Source organism: Melanerpes formicivorus, unplaced genomic scaffold (genome assembly GCF_026170545.1).
Source record: "Melanerpes formicivorus ecotype bairdi unplaced genomic scaffold, bMelFor1.0.p_v2 SCAF_2, whole genome shotgun sequence".
In the NCBI taxonomy this organism is placed as follows: Eukaryota; Metazoa; Chordata; class Aves; order Piciformes; family Picidae; genus Melanerpes; species Melanerpes formicivorus.
In genome coordinates, this window is record NW_027142354.1 from 56893430 (window position 1) to 56906010 (window position 12581).

The window sequence follows — 12581 nt, forward strand, 5'->3', positions numbered from 1 at the left end:
ATCAGCTACAGCTGCTGTTGTTGTGGCAGAAACTCCAAGCAGATTTAGCAACAAAGATATTTTCAAAACATAGGTAAAATTATAACTCCTGCTTCAAATCCTGCCAGTCTGAGTGACCAAAGTGTCATGCATCACATTGCTATTGCTCAGGCTGCCCAGGTGAGGTTTTCCTCTGAAAATGAAATTAACCTTTTTGTTGTGTTGTCTTTTTTAATCAGAAAAACTGCTGGTTTCTGGCTCAATGTTCAGAGATGTACAAGAGGAGATTGGTTGAACTCAAAGGGAGCTCAAGTTGCAAGGATTTTTCACCTTACAATATGGAAAACTTTTTTTTCCCCTATGCTTTTCCCCACAAGGTGAAACCAGCAGACTGTTTGCTTTGTCTAATTAAAAGATCATTATGATTGTACAGAAGCACAGGAGCTGTTTGCACTCTCATTTGTCTGATAGATTATTTACACTGATGAGATTTATGCTTCTATTTGTTATACTCCACACTGAAAACATTTAATTGTATCATTGGCAACTTTGAGACTTTACACCTGACCAAAGAGGTCCCCTTTTAAAAGGCTGGAATCATTCTGCTTCAGGCAAGACTTGTGGTTGTGGAGTTATGGCTGAAACACAATGTATTTGATTCAGCTATTGTTTTTCAGCAGTAATTCCAATGATGTATAGCCATTTATAGGAATTTATTTGTTTTTTCTCTTTTCTTTTTTCTCCTTCCCCCTGCCCTAGTTGGAAAATTGCCTTTTTCTTCTTCTTCTTGCTTGCTTGCTTGCCTTCTTGCTTGCTTGCCTTCTTGCTTGCTTGCCTTTCTTTCCCCTTGCTTGCATGCTTTGCTTTCCCCTTGCTTGCTTGCATGCTTTGTTTTCCCCTTGCTTGCTTGCATGCTCTGCTTTCCGCTTGCTTGCTTGCATGCTTTGTTTTCCCCTTGCTTGCATGCTCTGTTTTCCCCTTGCTTGCTTGCATGCTCTGCTTTCCGCTTGCTTGCTTGCATGCTTTGTTTTCCCCTTGCTTGCATGCTCTGTTTTCCCCTTGCTTGCTTGCATGCTCTGCTTTCCCCTTGCTTGCTTGCATGCTCTGCTTTCCCCTTGCTTGCATGCTCTGCTTTCCCCTTGCTTGCTTGCATGCTTTGCTTTCCCCTTGCTTGCTTGCATGCTCTGCTTTCCCCTTGCTTGCTTGCATGCTCTGCTTTCCCCTTGCTTGCTTGCATGCTCTGCTTTCCCCTTGCTTGCTTGCATGCTCTGCTTTCCCCTTGCTTGCTTGCATGCTCTGCTTTCCCCTTGCTTGCTTGTTTTGCTTTCCCCTTGCTTGCTTGCATGCTTTGCTTTCCCTTTGCTTGCTTGCTTGCTTTGCTTTCCCCTTGCTTGCTTGCTTGCTTTGCTTTCCCCTTGCTTGCTTGCATGCTTTGCTTTCCCCTTGCTTGCTTGCATGCTTTGCTTTCCCCTTGCTTGCTTGCATGCTTTGCTTTCCCCTTGCTTGCTTGCATGCTTTGCTTTCCCCTTGCTTGCTTGCATGCTTTGCTTTCCCCTTGCTTGCTTGCATGCTTTGCTTTCCCCTTGCATGTTTTGCTTTCCCCTTGCTTGCTTGCATGCTTTGCTTTCCCCTTGCTTGCTTGCATTGCTTTCCCCTTGCTTGCTTGCTTTCCCCTTGCTTGCTTGCTTTCCCCTTGCTTGCTTGCTTTCCCCTTGCTTGCTTGCTTTCCCCTTGCTTGCTTGCTTTCCCCTTGCTTGCTTGCTTTCCCCTTGCTTGCTTGCTTTCCCCTTGCTTGCTTGCTTTCCCCTTGCTTGCTTGCTTTCCCCTTGCTTGCTTGCTTTCCCCTTGCTTGCTTGCTTTCCCCTTGCTTGCTTGCTTTCCCCTTGCTTTCCCCTTGCTTGCTTGCTTTCCCCTTGCTTTCCCCTTGCTTGCTTGCTTTCCCCTTGCTTGCTTGCTTTCCCCTTGCTTGCTTGCTTTCCCCTTGCTTGCTTGCTTTCCCCTTGCTTGCTTGCTTTCCCCTTGCTTGCTTGCTTTCCCCTTGCTTGCTTGCTTTCCCCTTGCTTGCTTGCTTTCCCCTTGCTTGCTTGCTTTCCCCTTGCTTGCTTGCTTTCCCCTTGCTTGCTTGCTTTCCCCTTGCTTGCTTGCTTTCCCCTTGCTTGCTTGCTTTCCCCTTGCTTGCTTGCTTTCCCCTTGCTTGCTTGCTTTCCCCTTGCTTGCTTGCTTTCCCCTTGCTTGCTTGCTTTCCCCTTGCTTGCTTGCTTTCCCCTTGCTTGCTTGCTTTCCCCTTGCTTGCTTGCTTTCCCCTTGCTTGCTTGCTTTCCCCTTGCTTGCTTGCTTTCCCCTTGCTTGCTTGCTTTCCCCTTGCTTGCTTGCTTTCCCCTTGCTTGCTTGCTTTCCCCTTGCTTGCTTGCTTTCCCCTTGCTTGCTTGCTTTCCCCTTGCTTGCTTGCTTTCCCCTTGCTTGCTTGCTTTCCCCTTGCTTGCTTGCTTTCCCCTTGCTTGCTTGCTTTCCCCTTGCTTGCTTGCTTTCCCCTTGCTTGCTTGCTTTCCCCTTGCTTGCTTGCTTTCCCCTTGCTTGCTTTCCCCCTTGCTTGCTTTCCCCCTTGCTTGCTTGCTTTCTGTCTGTCTTTCTGTCTTTCTCCTTCTTTCTGTCTCCTTCTTTCCTTCTCCTTCTTATCCTAAATGATTTGTAATGTTTGGTAGTTAAGCTGCAATTAATCAGCACTTCCCCTTCTTGCAGAATAGCTGGTTCATGGACAGACAGCTCCCATCCTCTGTAATCTGCTGTTGTTCCGGTCCTGGGCCATGGTTTGGCATTTCATTCTGTTAAAAATGCAAGGGGGCTTGTTAGACATGTCACCTACAAACCCAGGGATCAGGCAGGCAGCTTACTTAATGTGCTAATTTGCTGTAATTTAATCACATTTGGAAAATGGATTGGGCATTGGAGCAGCTCAGTGCCAGTCTTGGGCACAAATATCCTATAAACACTTCGTTAAAGCTCAAAGTGAGGGAAAAAGGCCCCACCTTTGGGCCATCAGGTGGGATCTTAGGCTTAGCACAGCTTCTGTGTCCAGTTCTGGGCCCCTCAATTTAAGAATGACATTGAAACACTTGAACGTATCCAGAGAAGGGCAATGAGCCTGGGGAGAGTTCTGGAACACAGCCCTGTGAGGAGAAGCTGAGGGAGCTGGGGTTGCTTAGCCTGGAGAAGAGGAGCCTCAGGGGAGACCTTATTGCTCTCTATAACTACCTGAAGGGAGGTTGTAGCCAGGTGGGGGTTGGTCTCTTCTCCCAGGCAACCAGCACCAGAACAAGAGGGCACAGTCTCAAGCTGCACCAGGGGAAGTTTAGGCTGGAGGTGAGGAGAAAGTTCTTCACAGAAAGAGTAATTGGCCATTGGAGTGTGCTGCCCAGGGAGGTGGTGGAGTCACCATCCCTGGTGGTGTTCAAAAAAGGATTGGACATGGCACTTGAAGCCATGGTTTAGTTAGTCACAAGGTGTTAGGTAATAGATTGGACTTGATGATCTCTGAGGTCTTTTCCAGCCTTATTCATTCTATGATTCTGTGACCCATGGAGCTGTGGCTCTGCATGGACCTGTGGCTGAACTCTGCAGTTTAATTAATTATGCATTAGCTGCAAATGAGCTGGAGACCGTGGAGCTCTCTTTGTAGCTCCACATGAGTCATGTAAAACAGAAGTGGTGTTGGAGGGGCACGCAGGTGGGGCTGAGGAGCTGTGAGCTTTCTGAGCAGGTGGGAGGTGTTTGGGCAGGCAACATGTTCTGCAAGTCACAGGCTCTGCAATACAGCCTGGTTTACAGTCACTTGCCAAAAGAGTTGCAAGGCAAGCATTTTCCAGGTGCAATCAATTAAATCAGTGGAACTTAGAAGCTGGACCATAAATCAGGTTTCTACAGAGCAGCTGCTTTTTTGCCCCCTTTTTGAGCTTAGTGAGTGACAAACGTCCTCCTCATTCATTATTTGGTGCTAAATTGTGAAGCCTGTGTTTGTGTTGGTGAAGTTGATAGCTACAATATTTTCCAAAGGATAACTTTTGCTGTTGGGAAAAAAAGTTGTCCAACAGCTCCACTTCAACCAGGTCAGGCAGATTGGTTTGCCTGCCTGCTTTGCCATTGCTTTAATTTCTCCTTTTTGACTATTATGTTGTAATATGGAAGTGAAAGGCATGACACAATATGTTGTACCATTACGTTAGCCCAGGGTATTCATAGACTCAACAAGGTTGGAAAAGACCTCAAAGATAGAATAGAATAGAATAGAATAAACCAGGTTGGAAGAGACCTTCAAGATCATTGCGTCCAACCTATCACCCAACACCACCTAATCAACTAACCCATGTAACCAAGCCCCCTGTCAAGCCTCCTCCTGAACACCTCCAGTGGCAGCGACTCCACCACCTCCCCGGGCAGCCCATTCCAATGGGCAATCACTCTCTCTGTGTAAAACTTCCTCCTGACCTCCAGCCTGAACTTCCCCTGGCGCAGCCTGAGACTGTGTCCTCTTGTTCTGGTGCTGGCTGCCTGGGAGGAGAGACCAGCCTCTGCCTGTTTACAACCCCCCTTCGGGTAGTTGTAGAGAGTGATAAGGTCACCCCTGAGTCTCCTCCTCTCCAGGCTAAGCAGCCCCAGCTCCCTCAGTCTCTCCTCATAGGGCTTGTGTTCCAAGCCCCTCACTAACTTCATTGCCCTTCTCTGGACTTGTTCCAGCATCAAGTCCATCATCAAGTCCAACCTGTCCCCCAACACCTCATGACTTCTAGACCATGGCATCTAGTGCTATGTCCAATCCCCTCTGGAACACCTCCAGGGATGGTGACTCCACCACCTCCCTGGGCAGCCCATTCTGTTAGCCCATGGCTAACAGCTCTCTCTGTGAAGAATTTTCTCCTCCCCTCAAGCCTAAGAGGTGTTCTCTCTCTCACTTAATCATTTAACAGTGCAATTATCTCTCATCTTTATGTTATTCATTGTGTGACTGTGGCCTTGATGAGATCAATTTAGTTTTCAGCTTTTCTTTTTAGCATTGTAATATCTTTTCCCTTTGTTGTGATGTGCCAGAAAATATCTCCTTGGCAACATCTAGCTGTGGTTATTCTTAGTGCCTGTCTCACCTGGCCGTGTGCCACGGCGTTCACCTGGCCGTTGCCACTGCACCCATTGGTTTATCCTTCTGAAAAGACACATTTTGGTGGGGGTTTGGTTGGTTTGTTTGTCAGATTTGAAAGTTCTCCTCCACTGTTGGTAGGTTTTTGCTTCTTTATTCTTTATAATTCTGATTCAGGCAGGTACTTGAGCGTGTCCTGAGATGTAAAGTTGCTGTGATCAGGGAGCTGGAGCACCTCCTCTGTGAGGACAGGCTGAGGGAGCTGGGGTTGTTCAGCCTGGAGAAGAGAAAGCTCCAGGGGATCTAATAATGACCTTCCAGTACCTGAAGGGGGCCTACAGGGAGGATGGAGAGAGACTGTTTACAAAGGCCTGTAGTGATAGGATGGGGGGCAATGGCTTTAAACTAGAGAAGAGCAGATTTAGATTGGATGTGAGGGACAAGTTCTTTACCATGAGGGTAGTGGAACACTGGAACAGGTTGCCAGGGAGGTGGTTGGGGCCCCATCCCTGGAGTGTTCAAGGTGAGACTGGACAGGGCTCTGGGCAGCATGATCTAGTTGAAGATGCCCCTGCTGTCTGCAGAAGGGGTTGGACTGGATGACCTTTGGAGGTCCTTTCCAACCCAGACCAGTCTATGATTCTGTGGTTCTGTGTTGTATAGGTGGCAAGAAAGGGAGTGGGGATTGTGCCTGCGTGAATGTGCATTCATTCTGCAAACATGGGACAACTGTTCTGCTCTAAGCAGTTTGCAAGAATTGCTCTGTAAAGGCCCAAATACACAGTGCTTGAGGTGTTGTTAAATACTTAGAACTCTCTCTGATTTCAAATGCCAGGGCCAGGCTGTTCCTGCTCCTGCCGAGCTGCTGTTCAGCTGCCATATCCGCTGCCCTTCTTGCAGCTGGAGTCCGAGACCTACTTTTGAGAGCCCAACCCAGCTTACTCTGACACCCATGGCAAACTTCTCCTGGACAGATGAAAGGTGGAGCAGGCTCTGTGTTGAAATGTGATTTGACTAGAAATGGCATTACCATAATTCAGGAGGCAGGGAGCTCATAATGAGATCATATGGTTAGCAAGGCATGCAGCCCAAAGGATCCCTTTTCAATTACTGCTGCTTTGTAGATAAGGGCAGGACGAGGACTCTGAACCTCAGCAAGGATGCCTGGTGCATGCCTGGCCTGTAGACTACTAGTGTGGTCTTGCTTTTTGGTTTATATAAAGGAGTGGAAGAGGAGGAGTTTGAATACACACCCAAAGCTGCAATAATTGCTCTTGGTTAAGGATTTTCAGAGTACAGAATAAACCAGGTTGGAAAAGACCTTCGAGATCATCGAGTCCAGCCTATCACCCAACACCATCTAATCAACTAAACCATGGCACCAAGAGCCTCATCCAGTCTCTACCAAGCAGCAGCCACTGTGTTAAGAAATCACAAGACTCCTATAGAAGCTGAGCTTGAAGTTAAAAGTGTGTTGAGGCAGCGTCCTCCTGGGATGCCTTTTGAACAGGGCTGACTTTGTACCATGTACCCAGTGCACTGTGTGTGATTTGCCTCTGGTGTTTAGACCATCTCCAATTTGCTTTCCCCTCACATGAGTTCTTTTCCATTTTAATTCACCTTGCTGGATTTGCCCAGTTTTCATACGAATGATCTGTAGCAGAAGGGTCCAAATGCAGCCTGTAGTTTGGGAAAGAGATTAATAAATTATGAAAGACCAATGTATCTGAGCAGGATGGTTAAGGGGAAGAAGAAAGGCAAATAGAGGACATTTGGAAAACAGAAAACAGGGAGGAAGGTGAGCAGGGCTGTAAAACCAGCAGGAATTGGTTTTCCAGAAAATGCAGAAAAGTCAGAGAAACTCCCACTGAGACTGGGTGCACCTGGAACACAGAACCAGACCCCCAAAATGGGAGACAAAATTGCTGGGAGATAAAAAGCAAGATCTGCTGACTCTTCATTGTTGTCTCCAACCTCCACAGACTGGGCTCCAATTTGCCATGGAAGACAAATGAGGATGTTGGTAGAACACAGGGAGAGGCTAACTGGGGAGTCAGTTGATCGTGGAGGGCAGGCATGCAGAAGCCTGCAGCACACGAGTGCCTGGGAGGGTTGCAGAACGCTGCCTTGTGATTGGGAGAGCAGCTCCCAAGAGAGCAATTCTTCTGCCAGCTGTCAAGGGTGCTCAGTCCTTTTCCAGAGGTGCAGATCTACTTCAGCAATGGGAAGCTGAGAGCTAAAGCAAGTTCACTCTGCCACCTCTTGCTTCCCTCCCACCCAGCCTGGTCCTCCTGCCTTTGCAGCACCAAGTCATAAATGGCCTCATGCCTACTCTCTGGTCTAAGTCCCAGGCTTGGTGTGGCATTGCCACCAGCACAGTGCAGCTGAGCAAGGGTGCCCCAAGCCTCTGCACCGTCTCAGCGCTGCGTGTGTAGATGTGCTTCAGGTGGCCTTCCCTGATGTGTTTGGTCTGAGTCACTGTGGTTAAAAAGGAAAAAAACCCAACCAAGCAACAAAACAAAGAAACCCCCAAACCTGGTGGTTTGCAGCAAGATGCATGAGGGGATGGGAAGCTGGGAGTCCCTGCAGGAGCGTGTTCCAGGAATGGAGATCAGCAACAGAACGGCCCATCAGAAGTGCTGATCCTCCTGAGGCTGCAGAGAAGGTGCTCAGCAGTCGGCTCAGGTGTTTGTCTGCTGCTGCTGTGACAGATGAAGTGTCCGCAGCAGCAAACAAGCTGCATTTGAAATGGAGTCTGGCCAGGCTGAGTGCTGCACACTCAGCTTCGGAAAGAAGGTCCAGTGAGTTGCTCCTTTGACAAGCTGCAGATGATGGCTGTGAACATGACATGCAGCTCAGTCTTCCATCTGCCCATCCTGGTCTCTGCACCCACCAGGAATAGGAGGTAAAAAAATTAGAAACTGCTTTATTAGGAGAGTCTTGCTGCTGTGGGATTGGGGAACTCTAAAGCTGGCACTGTTCAAGTGCAGCAGCTTGGTAAGGGACTCTTCAGGAGCTCTAGGTGCCACCATATGTCCCTGAGCCTTTTTGAAAGGAATCACGATGAAAATCAAAGCAAAATCACAAAATGGCAAGGCAGTAACTGTGCTTTGGGTGGATGTCCTAAAGGGAGTGACAGGAAACACTGGGAGAGGCTGTTTCTGTGGCAGGCAGCGTGCTCATGCTTCAATAACTCACAGCATCTGTTTGAGCTTTGCCTGCCATGATGGCTAAGGCAGAATCAGGAGATGTCATGTAATTAGGTTTCTGTAAGGCACATGATATCAAAGATTAATGAACAAGGCAAAACTTCCCAGAATATAAGGTGGTGTCAGACGTCCCAAACTGTCACAGTTGGAGAATTCTTCTGAAGACCTACGAATGTTTGTGTCAGTGTGAATTTTGCCTGCCCTAGAGGTGGGGATCAGAGCCAGGCTGCATGGTGCACAGTCCTGGATGTTCAGACCTCTAGTCCCAGTGAATGTGGAAGTTCTGGAAGAGCTCAGATAAAAGAAGTGAAAGGCCAGGCTGAAAAATGGAACAGTTTTGATATAAAGATTGGGATGTTGCACCTTGCTCAGGAGAAGGGAGCAGAGGAGAAGGATCCTGTCTGATGTGTGGTGCTGTAAGCAGTTTGCCCCTGCACAGTGCAATGACCTGTCCTCTTTGGGCTTCAATGTACTCCACATATATTAATGCATCATTGGAGCTGTCACAGCTGGGAACATTGTTTAGTTCTTGAGTCAGCAAACAACTAGGACTTTGCTGCCTGGGAGCAGTCAGGATCACTTGCTGCATTAACAGCCAGCAGAAATGAAGGAGACCCAAACACCCCCCCAGGCTGCAGCATCCAGCAGGGTTGGGCACACACTTTTCCCTAGGCAGTTTTGCTGCCCAGCTCTTGGCTGCCTTCTGCACCTCCCAGCACTCTGGGCAAAGCCTGGGGCAGGAGCACCTGTCTGGCTGCCTGGCTCCTAATTTTATGCCTAAGCCAGAAGCAAAGGTTTTCCTTTTCTTTATAACTTGGGCACTTCTTATTCCTTCTCTGGAAGATGTTGTGCATTGTTGGGAGAAAATTAATGAAATGAATTTTAAGCTGGCTTTGGAGAAAAAAAAAGTTGGGTTTTGAGGGGCTTTGGGGTGAACTGTTACAGAGCTGCCATCCTTTTGATTTATTCTGGATGAGCAGCACAAGAGCAAAACACAACCTTGGCTCTCAGTGGTTAATTTTCACAACTGTGATTTTTTCCTAGTGGGGCACAGAGGTGGTTTCAACACAGGCTATTGTTAGCTATTGCTAAATGCCAAGTGTCTGCTCTTGGGAGATGGGGAAGAAAGTTGGCACCGGTAATTAGTGGCTGATGCACTGATTTGGCAAAAGTTGCTGAAAGAGAATGTCTGATGGAGAGACCCTGGGATGATTTAGTGAATCACAGGGCAGTTTGAGATGACTTTTGGGATGTTACTGTGCACAGTGCACAGGTGATCAGAAGGAAGGCAACGTGGAAAATGTGAAGGAGGAGGAGTTTGGTGTCTTAGTTCTTTTTTTGTGAGCTTTTCTAGCATATTGCTAGCAGTCCAGTGATACAACCAAGTTATTGATGCTAGCTAAAGAAAGCTGAGATGCCAAAACATGACAGATTTCTCATTTACTTTAGATGCAGCTTTGGTTTACTCCCTCTGCAGAAAGATAGGGGCATTAATTTGATTTGAATGTAGCTGTCATTTAGGAGCAAGCACAATATGGGCATAGCACAGCATGGGCCAACAAATGCAGCAGTTCCCCATCCAAGAGCCCGAGAGGCAGAACGGCACCGGAGGGGGAGTCCGTGTGGTGTGTGGTCAGGCAGTGTGTGGAGGCATCCCTGACTATTCCATGAGAGCCTCCTGGGAAAGGACACTTTGTGGGAATCAAAAATCTTACAGCTCCTGTTGTAAAAGTTTTGAGCTGTGCTGCTGGGTTTGGGATGTTTCCAGTGCCAGCTGGAGCTGGTGTGGTTTTCTCTCTGCTGGGAAGCACATTGGGTTGGTGCCTCAGAGGTACCAGTGCCCACTGGGCGTTTTGTCTTGAGGGAGTGACACTCAAGAAGTGAAGGTGAATGCGGACCTGGGGAATTTTTATGCTCCAACCAAAATTTAAAGTAGCTGGTTGGCACCCACTGGCAGCACGATGACTCCTGGGGAACCTCCTGATAACTTTTCTCAGGAGTCAGCAGGACTGTAAGGGCTGTGGTGTGACAGTGATGAAGTGAGGATCAGAGAAGGAGGACAGGCAGTTTTCACTGCAGGATGGTAGGATCACATTTTGCCTCTGGCTGATTTACTCACAGCAGGAATAAAGATACCGCACCAGGAGTTGGTTTGACTTTGACACATAGTAGAAAGAAATGAAAGCACAAAAGCTTTAGATACTTTGACAGCAAACCATCCACCAAAATATCAGCACCCCCAGCAGCAGAGCTGGCCAGCTGCAGCTGCAGGGCTGGGCTCAGCCTCTCCCCCCCACCCAGCACCACTGTTCTGCAGTATCAGGTCTGATAGCTTTGGCCTTGGTCCTCGTTGCTGTAGTGTTTTGTGAGCAGCAGAGAGAGGACACAACCTGCAGTCCCTGCAGCCAAGCTGTACTTTTCTAGAGAACATTAAAGCTTGTAGTCAAACTTCACAATAACTGTGATTTGCCTTATAGGTATGAATCTCTGATTACCCCAGGATCCCATGGGAAATCCCTTGAGACTGCTGTGATAGCTGTGTAATTACTTCTGGGTGGTAGCTGGGATTAACACTTGGAGCTTTCCCAGTGGAGCAAACCAGTGGGCTGGAGATGGCTGCTTGGCAGGCTTTGAGCCCTGATAAAGAGCTCTCTCCATCACTGCAAAGGCAGACCCCTTCTCCCTCTATGCTCAGCCTGGGAGTGAGGCAGCTGGGCTCTGTGTGGAGAGTGAATTTTCCTGCTGGATCGTTTGATTCTCACCAGATTAATTTTAAAAACTTGTGTCCCCAGGAGCAGAAGCTGCTGGGAGCCTTGAGGCTGACAATGAGAACGTGATGGTTGTGTTTATTGGCCACAACAAACGTGTTGCCTTCCCAGGAGAAGGACGTTTTGTCTCCATGCATTTGTAGGACCACTGCATGGGGCCTTCTGCCTGTCCAATGAGTGAGACAAGCTCTGCCACCGCAGTGTGGTGGCCTGTAACTGCAAGTCTTGTGACAAGCATGTCCTTGGAGCTTGGTGGAGAAGTGACAAAAAGCTGTCCAACAAATGTGTCTTTCAAGGACTGTTCTTTGACTGGAGATTTCTTTTAAGAAGCTCGGAGCACACAGGGCACAGCCTGGAATACAGGATGTTGAGGGACACTGCAGTGGGGCCAGGTCTGCATCCCTCCTGGCAGCCAGAGGATGTAGAAGTTACTATGCTGTTGTCACCATGGTGGGAAGCTGTGGGGGGCTCTGCCCAGGATCTGCTGCGATGGCAGCTCAAGGAAGCACTCCTAAGGCAAGGGCACAGATGCTTTTGTAATGAGCACAGTGACCTGGTGACTCATTCATCCATTCCCAAAGCAACCAGTTTTGATGTGAAAACTTCAATAAGTGAAGATGGAGAATCCAGTTTGTAAAGTTTCCAAGAGTTGTTTCTTATTTCTGCTTTGAAGGTGAGGGCTTTAGCTTCCTCCTTTTGCTTCCTATTGTGTTTCTGTGGACCAAGCACCGGGAGCCTTTAATCAATCCACGGCACTCTCGCCGCTTTTCTTTGCCTCTCTGAGCAAGTCTTTGCCTGACATTCTCTGAAATCAAGAGGTTCTCACTGGGGCTTCCAGTGCTCTTGTAATGCAAATGGTAATCATGATATTAACGTTGGTTATTGTTATTCTAGAAGGTGAAATGTCAAGAGTTCTTGTTTTCATGTTAATTTTTGGTAGGTAGGTGCCATGCTCACTGTGTCCCACTCCATCAGAGAATGTGCTTTGCATGTCACAAGGAATAGAGTAGAATAGAGTAGAGTAGAATAGAATAGAATAGAATAGAATAGAATAGAATAGAATAGAATAGAATAGAATAGAATAGAATAGAATAGAATAGAATAGACCAGGTTGGAAAAGACCTTTGAGATCATCAAGTCCAACCTATCACCCAACACCATCTGATCAACTAAACCATGGCACCAAGTGCCTTATCTAGCCTCTTCTTAAACACCTCCAGTGATGGTGACTCCACCTCCTCCCTGGGCAGCACATTCCAATGGCCAATCTCTCTTTCTGTGAAGAACTTCTTCCTAACCTCCAGCCTAAACCTCCCCTGGCAAAGCTTGAGACTGTGTCCTCTTGTTATGGTGCTGTTTGCCTGGGAGAAGAGACCAACCCCCACCTGCTTACAACCTCTCTTCAGGCAGTTGTAGGCAGCAATAAGGTCTCCCCTGAGCCTTCTCTTCTCTAGACTAAGCAACCCCAGCTCCCTCAGCCTCTCCTCACAGGGCTGT

General features: G+C 47.9%; 1 protein-coding gene across 1 annotated transcript in view; it reads left to right on the forward strand.

The window, feature by feature from the left end:
* Nucleotides 1-12581, forward strand: part of ADAMTS2 (ADAM metallopeptidase with thrombospondin type 1 motif 2) — a 209518-nt gene that overhangs the window by 127457 nt on the left and 69480 nt on the right. The gene's annotated exons all lie outside the window — the stretch shown is intronic.